Source organism: Miscanthus floridulus, chromosome 1 (genome assembly GCF_019320115.1).
Source record: "Miscanthus floridulus cultivar M001 chromosome 1, ASM1932011v1, whole genome shotgun sequence".
Classification (NCBI taxonomy): Eukaryota; Viridiplantae; Streptophyta; class Magnoliopsida; order Poales; family Poaceae; genus Miscanthus; species Miscanthus floridulus.
In genome coordinates, this window is record NC_089580.1 from 6,692,503 (window position 1) to 6,709,545 (window position 17,043).

The window sequence follows — 17,043 nt, forward strand, 5'->3', positions numbered from 1 at the left end:
TCCTTGATTGGCATAATTCTGGAAGCCTACGAATTCCTAAAATCCTTCCAAATTCTGGTGTAAACAGATCCAAACTTTTGAACTGCAATGAAATAGGAGTTTGATGCGTTGTAGACCAACCGGACATGGACTCTTGTGCCGCGACCTCCAGGTGCTCGGATCATCACTGGCAAATGGGTCTTCAAGCACAAGATGAATCCTGACTGCACCCTCGAGCACTACAAAGCTCGATGGGTCATTCGCGGGTTCAATCAACGACCTGGCGTCGACTTTGGGGAGACGTTCTCCCCGGTGGTCAAGCCGGCCACCATCCGTACAGTACTGACGCTGGTGGCCATGAACAACTGGCTGGCTCACTAACTTGATGTTTCAAACGCCTTTCTTCACGGCAATTTACAGGAACAGGTGTACAGTCAGTAGCCCACCGGGTTCGTCGACCCACAACGCCCCGACGACGTCTGCCTCCTCTCCAGGTCGCTCTACGGGCTCTGACAAGCACCACGGGCGTGGTTCGAGCACTTCGCGTAACACCCAAAAATTTCAGTCTTTTGAAATAAGAAAATTTGATTTAATTATGTTATTATGTGTGCATTCAAATATAGGAAATTAATAATTTTTGGGAAATTAAAATCATAGTAACCTTTTTATGCATACATGCCGCTGCAATTTATTTTTGTGATGATTGGTCTTGATTCAAAGTCCAAATGAATTCAAAATCTATTTGAAAGTGCTTTTGGAAATCTATTTGGAAAAAGAAAAGGAAAAATCCTTCTCACTCCCTCCCCTCTCTCAATTCGGCCTGCTGGCCCAGCCCGCCAGCCCAGCCGCGCGCGCCCTCCTTTCCCCTCCCCCTTCCTTCCTGGGCTAGCCCACTCGAGCGAGCCAGCCCGGCTTCGCGCGGCCTAGCACCATGCGCCAGCAACTGCCGCCATGTTTTTTTCCCACGCCTCAGCCGCTGACGGCTTGGGCCCACCTGTCGGCGTCGTCCCCCTCCTCCAGTGCGTCCCGCGCCCGCATCCAGTCCTAGCGTAACCGCCGCCGCGCCCACGTCGTGCATCGTGGGAGCGTTCCCCCACGCCCCTGCCTCTACAAAAAGGAAGCCCCACCCGAGCTGCTCCCCCTGCTGTGTTCCTCTCTCCCTCTCACGTTCAACCGTGCCCGCAGAAGCAACAACCACCGCATCAGAGAGCGCCGTGATCCGCCGTCCGCCCTCCACGTGGTTCGCCGTCCCCGAGCCACCGTCGACGTCGATTTTCCCCGCTATGAGCTTCGCCGTGCTTCCCTCTTTCTCCCCATGCTGTTACTTGCTTGTTTCATGGCCCGTAGACCCCGTTTCGCATGCGCCCGAGAGCTCTATGCCGCCGGCCATGGCGACCGCCGCCTCGGCCGCGTCCTCCGGCCGCCGTATCGGCCTGGCCGAGGTCCCCTTCTCCCCCGCCATCTCCCGGTGCCCTCGGTTCTTCGAACCGTGGCCCGTAGGCCGAGTTCCGTGCGCTGGTGACCTCCTCGCCTCCGGTAATGGCTGCACCGCCGTGGCCGCACTATTCCGGCCACCACTGCCCTCTCTCTCTCCCTCCCATCTATTCTGAGCCGTCCGTTCTTGATCCAACGGCTTAGATCATTCGATACCCCTTCGCGTGTCGGTTTTGCTAAAGAGACCCTGAGCTTTTCTAAGTCCTAACCCGTAGTCCAAAGCACATTTCCAGAGTACGCTTTCTCCTTTTGAAAACGTAAAGTATACTATTTTAGTCCAAAATATGTTTTCAGTATTTACAGAAATGCCATTGCACTGTGTTGCTTATAAAATCGTCGTTATAGCTCCGATTTGACCCATTCAAATCGCGTTAGGTTCGCAATTAAGTTCTCTACTTGTTAATACCATTGTTAACCCTGTTTGCAACATTTAAATTTTGAGATTAGATTTAGTTAAATAAATTGCTATAGGAAATCCCGTTTAAATCATAACTTTCACGTTTTAGCTCCGTTTTCCGTGAACTTCGTGTTAATGTGATCGTAGCGAGATATAGAATCTTTTTATAAACATTTTATCTTGTTTTCTATACTACTGGTGTACTATTCTAACTGTAGGATTGTTTGCTTTGCATGAATGCCTTTGGAATGTTGTATGTTGCCGTGTTGGTCGCGTTTAGACGGTGAGGAGAACGTTGGAGACCAAGAGTTCTTCGATGACCCGTAGATCAGCAGGAGTTTGCTAACCAAGGCAAGTATAGCATGGGCCTACCTTGATGTCCTATTCACTTTAATCATTCACTCATGTGCATGTGTCTAACTTTGATAACCATAAGGACATCCTAGTCATTTGATGACATGTTTCCTTGACTCCTATGGGTTAATTGCATATGGGTAGATTTGCTAGCGCTCTAACTGAACATGGTCTACACAATGGGTAATGGTTCTATGGAACTAAAGGTAAAACATGCTTTATAACAACTGATCCATAGGGCGAAGGAGCAAATGACTTTCGATCATGTTGCTCTTGGCCCTCCATAAGGACTTATCTATCGACAAAAGCTGGGACTGACAGTGCAACCATGAGTGTCATATGGCTCTGACTTTAGCTCAGTAATAGGACCTTTTCTAGCTTATTAGAGGTTACCTTTATGGTACAAAAGGGGCTTGCCACGTTGGGTATGGGGCTACCTCTGTTCTTATGTGTATAACCACGATGGATATGTGCCATAGGAAAGGGGGGGTTCCTACATCTGTCTGTCGAGGAAACCTAGCGGCCCTAACTTGTTAGAGAAACCTATGAAATGGATTCATAGTGTACCCTGCCCGCTCACCTTGGCAGTGATATGGGAGTAATTAACCCGGGCATATGGGAATCACGACTCGCGGTGAATGTGCACCACCTCTGCAGAGGGTTACAAACTGTTATAATAGTCGTGCTCATGGTCACGAGCGGCCCAGAAAACTCACAGAATAATTGGTTACTCATTGTGGTTCATTTATGATGGTATACGATGATAATATGATGCAAATGATTCTGATATCTGATTATGTGGGTATAAATGGGAGCTTAAGCATAACTTGATAATACTTGATAATAAAATCTTGATTTACTAAAAGTGCTAACTGCAGTAAACCTATGTCATCCTTTTTGAGATTCATAACCCCATATTATCTTGTTAAGTATGGAAAGTACTTACGCTTGTTTACTTTCTATATTTGGATAAAAATCCCGGATGAGTAACAGATGACAACGTGTATGAGGAGTTTCCTAAGGATTATTAGGCTTGTGGTCAACCAGTTGACCGTTCCTATGATGGAGTTACCACGAGAGAGTTATCTTTTATTTTCCGCTGTGTTGTATAAGATTATATGATGGTATTAATCGTGATGTAAGAAACACTGTGATGATACTTTATGCAATTTGTCGACTTAAGTGTGTGACTGATCCTTGGGCACACATGAGCTTTATGCATTCAATTTTATCCTTAAAATTGGGTGTGACACTTCGTCACCCATGTGACATCACTGGGCTTCGCCCAATCGAAAGCTGATTCATCGCTCTTCGTATACCACCGCAACGGCGAGACGGCATATCTCCTCCTCTACGTCGACGACATGATCCTCTCAGCCTCGTCAACATGCCTACTTCAGCATGTCATCGCGCGGCTTCACAACACATTCGCCGTGAAGGACATGGGACAAGTCCATCACTTTCTCGGCATCAACATTCGCTGGAATCATGAGGGCTTCTTCCTGTCCCAAGGCCAGTACGCTGAAGAAATTCTAGAGCGCACCGGAATGAAGAACTACAAGCCTATCGCAACACCAGCAGACACAAGGCAAAAGGCTTCGGCGAAAGATGACAAGCTCATCGATGATTCTACCTCCTACCAGAGCATCGCCGGTGCCCTGCAGTATCTGACGATAACTCATTCGGATATTGCATACGCTAAAGATGGCAGTGGGTCGGGTTCGGGGCAGATATCCGCGAATTTCGGGTCCGCGGGTTTCGGTTTTGGTTCTAGGTTTTCACCCACGGATTTTCGGGTTTGGATATCCAAAATCCAGCGGGTTTGGGGTGGATGTTTATTTTTACCCGTGGAGCTCCATCCGGGGCCCGAAACAAACAGCCCACCAGAGGCCCAACTAAAACCCTAGTATACAATGCTGGAATCCTCACTTCCTCAGGCCTCACCCATTCCCCTCCCACCCTCCCACCCGACGGCGGTAGCGGCTCAACGCCTCACCCTGACCCCGAGTCCCCGAGACCCCGGCAGGCTGGCAGGCGACGGCAGCCTCAGCGGCCAGCGCCTCACGCCCTCACCCCAATAGGCTCACGGCGCTCGACGGCGGGCGGCCTCCTCGAGTCCTCAGCCCCGCCCCCGTCCAAACCGGAGCAGCTGCTGGCATCGGCCGCCAGCGCCGCTAGGCCCAAAGCGCGCGTACCCTGCAGGGGCGGCCCACCGATGCACAAGGCCTGTGGGGGAGGCGAGGACACGGCGAAGCAGAGGGCGGAGCTGTGGCCTCGTCCGCCTACACCCAGGCGTAGTCCCGCATCGCATGGTGGCTGCACGCCCGCACCCACCTGATGCCCTGAGCCCCCGATGGGCGACCTCGCCGACCTCGGTGCCTCGCCAGTCTACGACCTCACCGGCTTCCTCTCTCTCCCTCGTTCCCACGGTGGATCCGGCTCGCCCTCTCTCAGTCTCTCTCTCTCTCTCTCTCGGTCGCGGACACGGAGTGCCCCCATCAGCGCTCGGCGGGTTTTGGATTATCCGACGTGGTTCGGGGATCTGTGGGTTTCGGTTTTGGGGATGGATTTTCATCCGAATTGGTGTTCGGGGCGGTTTCAGGTTTTAGGTTCGGGTTTCGGTTTTGGTTGCCCAGACACTCCACCCGATCCGAACCCGCCCCGTTGCCATTCTTAGCATACGTCGTGCAACAAGTATGTCTGCACATGCACGCGCCGCGAGACGTGCACCAGACAATGCTGAAGCGCATCCTCAGGTACATCAAAGGGACAATTGGACTCGGGGTTCAGCTGCGCACCGCCACGACGCCGACGATCACCGCCTACTCAGATGCGGACTGGGTTGGATGCCCCGACACGCGTCGATCTACATCGGGCTACTGCGTCTTCCTCGGCAACTCCCTCATTTCGTGGTCTTCTAAGCGCTAGACTACGGTCTTGAGGTCGAGCGTCGAGGCAGAGTATCAAGCCATCGTGAACACCGCCGCCGAGTGCTCCTGGCTTCGTCACCTCCTCGCTGAGCTGCTCTGCAAGGTCCCCTCCACGATAATCGCCTTCTGCGACAACATCTCCTCCATGTATATGGCCCGGAATCCAGTGCACCACAGGCGAACCAAGCACATAGAGCTTGATATTCATTTCGTCCGGGAGATGGTCGCCATTGGTGAGCTATGTGTCACGCATGTTCCCAGTGCGCGACAACTCGCTGATGTGTTCACCAAAGGCCTTCCATCGGCGTTGTTCAACGACTTCAGGGACATCCTCTCCGTCACCATGAACAACGTCCAGACTGCGGGGGTGTCAGCGGATAAACGTCTCCAACGGCTAGAGCTCATCCGGGTCTCCTGCGTCGCCCACGCCCTGCGCTCCCGAGCGCTCCTCGTGCACTCGCCGCGCCAACTGCCTCCGTAGAGCGCACTCTGCCGCGCACACACGCGCGCCTGGTCTTTACGGCGCCCACTCTCCGTTCTGGGCGCTCGCCCACTCACGCGTGTGTTGTGTGTGTAGTCATGGCCAAAAGCCATTGTAATCTATATATGTACGCCGTATGCGATCAATGCAAATCATCCGGTTGATCATCTCCATTCTACACGGACCTCTCGGCCTCCGAGCAAGTCAGCAAGAGCTCGACTGCCAGAGGAAGGTGGAGTTGCAAAAGGCGTCAGCGCTGGGAGCCAGGCAAGACGTCTACTAGATTAAAATTCATTGGACGCATGCGATTGATCCAATGGCCACTGGTTTGGACCCTCTCACTCTCAGCGGCTAATCGTTCTCAGTCGCGTGCGGCTCGGCTCGGCTCCAGTGGCTCTCCATGTCTTGTTTCATGGCAGGGGCAGAGCTACAGGGTGGTCCCTATGGGCCGCGGACCACCCTGCGCTTGGCCCAACCAAGGCCCATAGGTAGAGTCAGTACTCGCCCAGTCGCTCGTGACCTTACGGATTCCGCCGTCTGTTCCTCTCGCATCGTATTGTTTCCGTATTTTGTGTGGCGTGCGGTGCAGTCGTGGGGTCGGTCGACGGCCGCAACGCAACTGTTGGCAGTGGCGAGCACGACCATCGCCCATCGGACTCCGACAACCGACATCGTCATCTCCACGTCGGCAAACGCAAAGCAGCAGCCGAGCAGGGGCAGGCACTCTGAACTGTTTTGCCAACGTTAATTAGCCTGCTGCTGGCTGCTGCTCTACCTGTCTATCCCTATTCTGAATTCTCCTTTAGTCACAAGTACATAATACTCACATTTCTTCTTTTCCTTTCAGTTTCCTCAATTTCAATATATGATCGGTGTTCTGCAATTTGCATGGACAGTCAGTCAGATTGGAGAAGTGCACAAGCTGACAAGCCATAGGATATGCAAAATTGATTTTTTTGTGCAAGTGCAACACTGAATTATTTTATTTCAATATATGATTTTTTTGTAGTATTGGATTGATGGTTTGATATATTAAAACATTATATAATGTTGTTGCAGAATTGTTGAAAGATGAAGAGGATCGGTGATATTGCCTCTCTTTTTCCAAAAATATGAAGCAAAGAAGAAGGCCTCTTTTCCATCTCCTTTTGTGGCTCCAGCTATTCTAGAAGAGCAAATTGAAGAACAAAAAGGTGGACTTGATCAAGACAGAGTAATTCAAGAGAATGTGATTTCAACTCCGATGCCTCTAATTCCGTGGGTATGATGAAAGTGAAGACTCTAGCAATAGAGGGAACTTTATTAAGCTTTTGAAGTGTCTTGCAGCAAATAATGAAGAGGTGGACATGATTGTTTTGAAAAATACTCCAGGTAATTACCATTGACTAGCCCAGACATATAGTGTTGAAAGAATATTTTCTGCAACGACCTTTATCAAGAATAAGTTGAGAAATGATATGGGTGATAGCCTGCTGGATGATTGTCTAATAATTTTTATTCAGCAGGACATCTTCTTACAATTGAGTGAAGAAGAGATCATCAACACTTTCTTGGCTATTAGAAGGCGCATGCCTGACAAGAAGTAGTGACATATTGTTCTTCAACTATTACAGGTATGTAATATTTGAATTTTATGTTAACAAAGTTATACTCATCTATTTTATGAACTTTGTATGTCTTTTTTTCATTAATTGTGTTTTGTCATTCATATACCTATGTACCGACATGTTAAATTTATAGCTGTTAAAAAAAATTAGACAATAGACCACCTAGCTACAAATTCTGGCTACGCCACTGTCCACGCGTCTGACGCAACGGGATCGGCTGCCGGCACGTCGAGCACAGCTGGTCCGACACACCCGTCGCGTTCATTGGGTTTCTGTTACACAAGAGTCACGTACGAGGTACGACGGCGCACCGGAACGGCGGCAGTGTATCACGGTTGAGCAAGACGGAGACGAAGAAAGGCATCGTCCAAGGCCAGTGCGTGGGATCAGCCACATCTGACATCTCCATAGCCTGCTAGCATGGCGGGCATCAGGTCAGGGCATGGCAGGCCCAACTCCGTCCGTCGGTTTCCGCCGAGAGAGAGAGAGAGAGAGGGGGAGGGAGGGGAGGAATCTCAAAGCGTGTTTAGTTGTTCAAATTTGGGAATTTGGATTACTATAGTATTTTTGTTTTTATTTGACAAATAGTGTTCAATCGTGGACTAATTAGGCTCAAAACGTTCGTCTCGCAATTTCCAATCAAACTGTGCAATTAGTTTTTTTTCGTCTACATTTAATGCTCCATGCATGTATCGCAAGATTCGATGTGATGGGTACTGTAGCACTTTTTTAAATTTTGGGTGGAAACTAAACAAGCTAAGAGAAAAAAACGTCATGAAAGTTTGGTTGGGAGTATTTTTATTTAGCAAGTGGGGCCACGCTCATTAATTTTCCAATCCAACCAGGCTCAACCTTGTACAACAACGAAAATAAACAATGACTACGGCTGTGTTTAGTTGTAGGAATTTGGATTTTGGGGCTATTGTAGCACGTTCGTTTTTATTTGGCAAATAGTGTTCAAACATGGACTAATTAGGCTCAAAACGTTCGTCTCGTAATTTCCCACCAAACTGTGCAATTAGTTTTTCTTTTCGTCTACATTTAATGCTCCATGCACGGGCCGCAAACATTCGATGTGACAGATACTATAGTAACTTTTTGAAAGTTGGGGTGGAACTAAACAAGAGCTACAGGGCTCTACCCACGTTGCTCATGCCCTTAAATGCCCTCCATCAACTACAAGGACCCCGCCCGATCAGTTCTTCCCCCCAGGCCCTAGCTTGCGCGGTCTCTCTGCTTCTCCCTCTCGGCGATGACTACGCCAGGTGTCCAGGTCGCTGCCGCCCTACTCACAGGTTTCTTCGGGCCCTTCGCCGGCGAGGACCACCACCAGGTCCGCCCACCCCTTCGTCTTCCCTTTCCTGCTGTGCGAAACCGATCCCCAAACCCTAAGTCCCTAACTTAACTTACTCTTTGCACTCGCGTCTGATCTAGTTACAAGTGAGCCACCCTAGGGGCGGGGTGAGGCGGCCGCCCCATCTACCGGCGAGCTCGCTCCAGACCCCCCGCTTCTTCCCTAACCCCGGTCCCCGACGACGAGGAGTACGTAGCGAGCAGCCGAGCAGAGCGACAGAGCATCGAAGAAGAAGAAACCACGGGATATAGGCTTTTTTCCTTGACTTTGTTTAGCACAGGGTGAGAGGCCCATCAAAGCCCACCATCGTAGATCCCTCCTTCCCGACTATCTCAAACAATATCACACAAAATACAACATCTATTTTAAGTTTGGGGTAGCACAAAGTGTTCAATAATTATTTCTTGTCTTCTCCAACAATAGGATTAAAAAAACTTTTCTGTAAATAAGTTTCGTCTCTGCTACAATCTCAAATAAGTCTCGCATACAGGTACTCACGTGTAGGTATTGTTGAAGGCTGATAGAGCTCGAGAACCCATTTTGCGTCTGGGTGTCTCATCCGTTGCGGACAGCCTTAGCCCAACTAGTAGTTGGGCAACCGGTGGAATTTTGAGACTTTTCTCTGTGTGCCATTATAAAATATCGTAATCCTCTGTATGTCTCTGAAATATTCAGCGGTCTTTAGCGCCACTACTTCAACTTTTTCGTGTCCTTCATGCCACTTCCGTCAGTTTGGACTCTAACGCCGTCAAACTGTAGGTGTGAAAAGACGAAAATGCCCTTAAGTTCAAATATGTTATTAATTTTTTTAGCATTTTAACGACTTCAAATGAAAAAACTCAAAACTAGAAAATTATAGATCTCGTCAAGATCTATAATTTTCATATAAAAATTATTTTCATTTAATTCCGCAAAAAAATATGATTTGATATGATTAATATATCTTAGAAAAATCATTTTTTTGGGAAATTAAATGAAAAAAAAAATTATATGAAAATTATAGATCTCGACGAGACCTACAACTTTCTAGTTTTGAGTTTTTTCATTTGAAGTCGTTAAGATGCTAAAAAAAATTAATAACATATTTGAACTTAAGGGCGTTTTCGTTTTTTCACACATGTAGTTTAACGGCGTTAGAGCTTAAACTGATAGAAATGGTATGTAGGACATAAAAAAGTTAAAATAGTGACGCTGAAGACCGTTGAATTTTTTTAGACACACGAGATATTACGATTTTTTATAACGATACACGGGAAAAGTCTCTGGAATTTTCCCCAATCTCTGAATCGACGACGCGCCAGACGCCCTAGGCGAGGAGCTGGAGGCGCCGCGCCGACCGCTCGCCGCCACTCGCCCTCCGCCCCCCGCGGCCGCGCCCCCGCCCGGCACCCGCTTCCCACCGCTGCATCAGCGGCCGGCCACCACCCGCCAGAGGCCGGAGCGCAACCCGCGAGTAGAGCAACAGAGCAGCGGCGGCGGCGGCGCGGCCGGGTAGCTGGCCACGCTACACGCTAGCAACGAGCCCATGGTCACGCGCTTGCCGCGAAGCGATGCAGCGAGCAAGAGTAGACCCTAGGGGGTCAGGCCGGCCGGCCAAAATCTACGAGCGGTGAGCCCTGGCTCTGCCACTGTTTTTTATTTAGCTTGTGCGTAGAGTTCGCCCCAGCTTAAAAAAAGTTCTCCACTTTCTGAGCAGTTAAACAACTTTTTAATCCTTTAAAGGATGCGTGTCCAAATCACCAAAGTTTAAACCATACAAAGAAGTAGGGAGTTGATTGGTCTAAGAAGAAAATAAACGAAACTTCTCCTTAGTGTTGCTGGATCGAGTTGCAAAGTTCCTGCAGTAGTGTTTCATGTCCAACTAGCAGTGTTATATTTGTCTGTTATATTACTATTGTTTAATCAGTAGTTAATGCCGCCTGCTTTTCCATGTGTTCATCCTCAGGATTTTCTCCCACTGCTCCAGTTCCAATGGAACATAGCTCTGCAGAAGATTCAGACATTAGCGATTCAGAGATCACTGAGCACAAGGAGGAGATTTGTGCCCAAATCCGAGCCAGAAAACTGAAAGTGAAGCGTGCTGAGGCCTTCCACTGCCCTTTCTGCCCTGGCAGGAAGAGGCAGGACTACAACCTGAAGGATCTATTGCAGCATGCCACAGGAATAGGGGCTGCTTCTAAGCGCAGTGCCAAGGTGAGGGCATCACACCTGGGGCTTGCTATGTTCTTGGAGAAGGATATAGCCAGCTCGTTGGAGAAACCATTGCAAATTGTTCCCTACAAGCCAAAAACTCCAAAGGATGAAGAGATTTTTGTGTGGCCATGGATGGGCATCGTGGTTAATTTACAGTGTGAGTTGAAAGGCGAAGAATTTTCCAGGGAAAGTGAAGAAAGGCTAACAGCACAGCTCTCGTGGTTCAGACCCCTCCAAACCACAATTCTTGGGGATGAGAAGGACCAACCGTTTTGCGTTATCATCAAGTTTGCTAAGGACTGGAGTGGATTTAAGGATCCAGTGGCTTTTGAAAACCATTTCGTACTCGAGCACTATAGCAAGCTTGATGGGAAAGAAAGGAATTGCAGAAAGGACGATCTTTATGGATGGCTTGCAAAAACAGATGATTACAACTCTCCTGGGCCAATTGGGGAGTATCTAAGGAAAAATAGAAATCTTAAAAGTGTTGCTGACCTAGAACGAGAGGGACTGAAAGAAACTGGCGAGCGTGTAGCTCATTATGCTCTCCAAATTGAGGACACAAATACATACATGCTTGAACTGGAGGAGGAGAAGAATGTGAATGCCATGAAACTTGCTAGGATGTTGGAGGAGAATGATCGATTGGTTGAAGAGCACAATGAAAGTATGTACAGATATTTTGGTCTTGCACTTGTTTTTACATCATATATAGCATACTAATTGCTAAATGATATTAATTGTTTTCTTTATGTGGATTTGAAACACAAAATCTGAATGGCTAAATAAACTTGGATGCAGCATATTGTGGTCATGTGCTCTCTGCAATTACTGAGTTTGTTTTGCTCCTTTGATCACCAGGGATACTAAATATGCCGAAAGCTGCTCGTCGAAATTTTTGGAAAATAATAAATGACAATATTAGATTGCATGAAGAACTGGAAACCAAGAAAACAGAAATTGCTAGGAGACATGAGGAACTCGAAAAGTCGGTTATAAATAGTACTGACAGAGAAAAGCTTGAAGCGACAAAAGAAGAGGTAGGTCCTCGTTATGTTTTCCAATACTGTTTGATGTTCCTGAATCTCTCAACAAGCTTCTCATCTGTTTCTTATTTAATAGTATATATTTGTGCATATGTATGCTATTAAATGCTCTTACAGATTGCAAAGGAGAACAGGCTTCTTGATTTAGCAACCCTAAAGCAGAAGGAAGAAGATGAGAAGTTCTTAAAACTTGTAAAGGAACAAGAGGTATTGCATTCCCACTATTTTGTGCATTTACCTGGTGAAAATCCCTTCTAACTGGCCAAAAACTGCAGCAAGAGAAAGAAGACGTTATGAAGATGCTGTATGATTTAGAAATGCAGTTGGCTTCCAAACAAAAACTTAAACTGGAAAGAGAACAACTGAGGGGGAATCTTGAGGTACGGAAGCATATGGCAGAGGAAGATGCAAAATCGAAGGAGATGCTTGATAAGTTGCATGAAGAACTGGAAGAGAAAGATGAAGAAATGGAGCGCATTGATTCTTTGAACCAGACCCTTATTATTATTGCAACGAAGAACCAATGATGAGCTGGAAGAAGCCAAGAAAGAACTGATTACTGTATAAGCTCTATACTAGCGACTCAGCTTCTTCAGTTAATTGTTCCTTTTTTTCTTTCTCTGAGAACAATTTACTTGCTATGTAGGACCTAGTTAATATGTCATCAGCTCGATCCATTGTTGGTGTCAAAAGAATGGGTGAGCTCGATGAGAAAGCTTTCCTTGCCGCTTGCAAAGAGAAAACAACAGATGAGGAGTTGGCAATTCTGTGTTCGAAATGGGAAGATGAGATCAGGCATCCAGAATGGCATCCTTTCAAAGTTATACATGTTGGTGGACAGGCAAAGGTGCTTCACTCCTCACTGCTCGATACCGTCTCATTTTCTCCTTTTATGTAGTTTCTTGCAGTGGTTAGAAAATGGGTAGCAGCAACAGGTTCATAGTTTTTTCTTTAAAAGGGAGGATTCTGGACTTCTTTTTGGGTGCCAAATCGATACAGATTTCATTTAACCATCTTACTTATGAGCTACAAATTTATGAATTATTGAATTGATTTATGTTATTTCAGTAATCCACGAAAGCAAGGTGCTTTTTATTTGTTACCTTGTGGGACTGTGAAATAGGTCGTTTCCTGTTTTTTTTCATACCATTGTTTCTTTGCTTGTCTGTGTGTTGCTGCTGTGACTTGGATGCTAGTTGATAAGAAAGTGTTGTTTGAGTTTATAACCCCCACACTGTGGCTTGTGGGAATATGTAGTAGAAACACTGTTTTAGGTAATCATCGTGGAAGTCATTTGCTTGCAATGTTCTTTGGACATCAAATATGTTACCTACTTTGTTATGACCGGCATCCCCTATGCCAGGCGCAGGCCCAATAGTGGCTAGGGGGCCAGTCTGTTAAGGGGCTTAGAGGCTCAATTTATCGCTTATTTGGTATTTTCTTAGAGATAGATATAGTTCCTTAATTATAGCATCAATAGGGAAGGATAAATACTTGTAATCGGGGATGATTGGAATTAAGCAGAAAGCAACAATTAAGTTGCTGGCTTCCCAGCCGGCCGTCCCTGCCCTCTCCCTCGCGTGAACAGTACCCGCGGTACTGTAGCGCTCGTGAACTCTAGGGCTGCAGCAGCAGCCGCCGCTCTCGCCGCCACGGCCCCTCGTCGACGTCGAGAGTACAGACCAAGTCCTCCCCTCTTCCACCCCTATAACCTGCGCAGCAACACCGGTAGGGCATCAAGTCCTATCAATCTGGTATCAGAGATCTCTGGTTCGATTATGTCCAGCCCTCTACCGAGTTCTTCCCACCCGCCGCCGCCGCACACCCACCCGCTGCCACCAGCGTCTTCGTCGGCGCTGCTGCCTCACACGGCGGGTGCGCCGGCATTGGGCGCGCTGGCGTCCTCAGGGGCGCTTGCGCCCTCCGCCCCGGCGCCGTCCGCCCTCGTCCTCACCCCAGAGCAGATGACGGCCGCAATTCTGGAATTAGGGCAGGTCGTGGCGGGCATCAGGGCCTTCCTCGTCGGGCCCTTGCACCCCAGCCGTAGCTCCAGCTGCCACCTCCTCCGCCGCCACACCAACAGCAGCTACCCCCGCCGCCGCCGCCCTCGGCCGCAACCACGGCGCCGATCATCTCGTACCACTATGGGATGCCCTACGACGGGACTGCGACGACCTTGTTCCCAGCCGCGCCGCCGCCGTCCCAGGGCGTTCCCATCCAACAGATCAAGTTCCCGCCGTCGCCGTCACCGCTTCCGGCTTGGATCGTCGGTTCGTCGAAACCCATCTACACGGCGCCCAGTCCCCAGCCGCACCTACCGCCGCTCCCGACCACCGGGGCTGTCATGGCGCCCCAGCTCCGGGCGTCCTCTACGGCGGGGTGGACGGCCCCCTGTTCCACGGCGGCAGCCTGATGCCGACGCTCTCCGCCGCGTCGCCCTCGCTGGACAGCACGGGCGCGGCGCCCTCGGCCGCCGCACAGGACCCGCCGCCGCCCAAGTTTTATAAGTTGGAGTTCGCCACATACGACGGCTCCGTTGATCCCCTGAATTGGCTCAACCAGTGTGAGCAATTCTTTCGGGGTCAGCGCACGCTCGCCTCCGACCGTACCTGGCTCGCCTCCTATCATCTCCGGGGGGCGGCCCAGACTTGGTACTACGCCCTCGAGCAGGACGAGGGCATGCCACCGTGGGAGCGCTTCAAGGAGATGTGCCGTCTGCGCTTCGGCCCTCCTATCCGCGGGAGTCGGCTGGCTGAGCTGGGCCAGCTGCCGTTTGTTTCCACTGTGCAAGAGTTCGCCGATCGCTTCCAGGCGGTGGCATGTCATGCCCGGGACGTCTCCATGCGTCAGCGGGCCGAGCTCTTCGTTGGTGGCCTTCCGGATCATATCCGGGTGGACGTGGAGATGCGCGACCCCCAGACCTCCAGACGGCCATGTACTACGCCCGGGCGTTCGAGCGTCGTGCGGCTGCCATGCAGCCGGCGCCGGCTCCGTGTCAGGGTCAGCCTCCTCCGGCGCGCGCACCCGGGGCAGGCCCCCGCTGCGGCCAATGCGGCCCCCGCGGCGCTCCCGTTTCGCCGCCTTACACCGGCGGAGCAGCTGGAACGTCGTCGCCAAGGACTATGCTACAACTGCGACGAGCCCTACGTCCCTGGACATGTGTGTCAGCGGCTCTTCTACCTGGAGTCCGGGGACTACATTGAGGAGGACGCCGCGCCCGCCGAATACGGGGACGCGGCCATACCACCAGAGGACTCTTGACGAGTTCCGCAAGCACTTCCCCGACTTCCAACTCGAGGACGAGTTGTTTGCGCAGGTGGGGAGAGATGTTATGACCGGCATCCCCTATGCCAGGCGCAGGCCCAATAGTGGCTAGGGGGCCGGTCTGTTAAGGGGCTTAGAGGCCTTTATCGCTTATTTGGTATTTTCTTAGAAATATATATAGTTTCTTAATTATAGCATCTATAGGGAAGGATAAATACTTGTAATCGGAGATGATTGGAATTAAGCAGAAAGCAACAATTAAGTTGCTGGCTTCCCTTGGGAGCTAGCCGTCCCTGCCCTCTCCCTCGCATGAACAGTACCCGCGGTACTGTAGCACTCTTGAACTCTAGGGCTGCAGCAGCAGCCGCCGCTCTCGCCGACGTCGAGAGTACAGACCACGTCCTCCCCTCTTCCACCCCTATAACCTGCGCAGCCACACCGGTAGGGCATCAAGTCCTATCATACTTTAGATATTATAGCATGTCTGTGACACATTAAATTGGCAGAATACTCTTTTGAACTGAATGAATTGTAAATACCATTGATCTCTTTGAATAGGATGTAAAGAACATTTTCAGTTTTGTAATTCAGGAAGAAAACTGATTTGTAAACAAAGATGCTAAAAGCTTGAAATGGTTTCACTGGAGCCAACTGTTACTGCACATCCTTGAGAATTTTATTATCCATCTGTTCTCGATTTAATTTAACTGAGCTATATCCAAAATAAGTTTACTTTCAGTTTTTACCATGTGTGCATTGAGTCACTTTTAGATTGCCCAGATAGTAGCCAAGTCAGTGTTTTTAGCATTTTTGTTTTTGCTTCTGGCATCCAACTTGTCAACATTAGTACTTCCTACAATTAGCATTACAGCATTTTACTTTTCCAAGAACGTGGTGTGAGACCACTTCTGTTTGACACTTACACTGAAATTGAATACAAGTTCCGCAGGAAATAGAAAAAAAATAATTTGTAAATCCCTTCAGAAGCTGAAGCTGACTTTAGCTTGAAATGCTCATTATTTCAGCTAACCTGTGTTGAAGCATGCTTGCAGTGTCTAAACACTCACTCGATGGTGCAGGAAATAATTATGGAGGATGATGAGAAGCTGCAAGCTTTGAAGGCTGAACTGGGTGTGAAGGCACACGATGTGGTGGTCAAGGCCCTCCTTGAGATGAACGAGTATAATCCAAGCGGCAGGTACCCCATACCAGAGCTGTGGAACTTCAGGGAGGACCAGAGAGCACCAATGGGCGAGGCAGTAGCCTACATAGTGAAGCGGTGGAAGGCGAACAAGAAGAATCACACCTACTACTGATGAAGAAGCGCCTGATGGTCCTTGGCTTGCTGGACCGCGTTGTGCCACTTGTTCCTGGGTGGCTGGATCGATGTCTCTGAGAGCTGGGAGCCTGAGACCTTCTACTGATGAAACCTAGTACCAGTAGTACTACTAAATTTGTCCGATCTCTTGGACGGTTAGATTTGCTATGCAATGGTCCGTGGCACCTAGTACAAAGATCTATATGGATAAAAACATAGTGTTTAATAATTGGACTTTACTAGAGCGTGCGCGTGCAGGAAATCCAATTTCTGGTGGCACACCCCAATTTGAGAAAGAAACTATTTTGGTTGCCAAAAAAGGAAAAAAACAGACCAGATCTAGGGTTCGCCGACTCGCGATGCCCTCGCCCCGCCGTGGGTGCTCGGCGAACCCTAGCGCCCGCGGCGGTCGCCCTCTTCCCCTCCCGTTACCGCCGCCATCTTCTCTAGCTTCGGCGAGCTCGCTTGTCGCCATTTTCTCTAGCCCCGGTGAGCCTCCCCCGCCCCGACCTGGCTTGATTGCCCCTGCCGTCGCTAGCTCCCCTAAGCCGCCTATCGACCATCCCTACCGCCTGGCCTACCTGCCTCCCCAAACCTCCTTCCCTTTCTAAGCCCGCTAGAGTTGG

The 17,043-nt window shown here is 49.3% G+C and overlaps 1 pseudogene; it reads left to right on the forward strand.

Annotated features, from left to right (window-relative positions):
* Positions 1 to 9,869: 9,869 nt before the first annotated feature.
* LOC136471857 (factor of DNA methylation 1-like) lies at positions 9,870 to 16,710 on the forward strand (annotated as a pseudogene).
* The last annotated feature ends 333 nt before the right edge of the window (positions 16,711 to 17,043 follow it).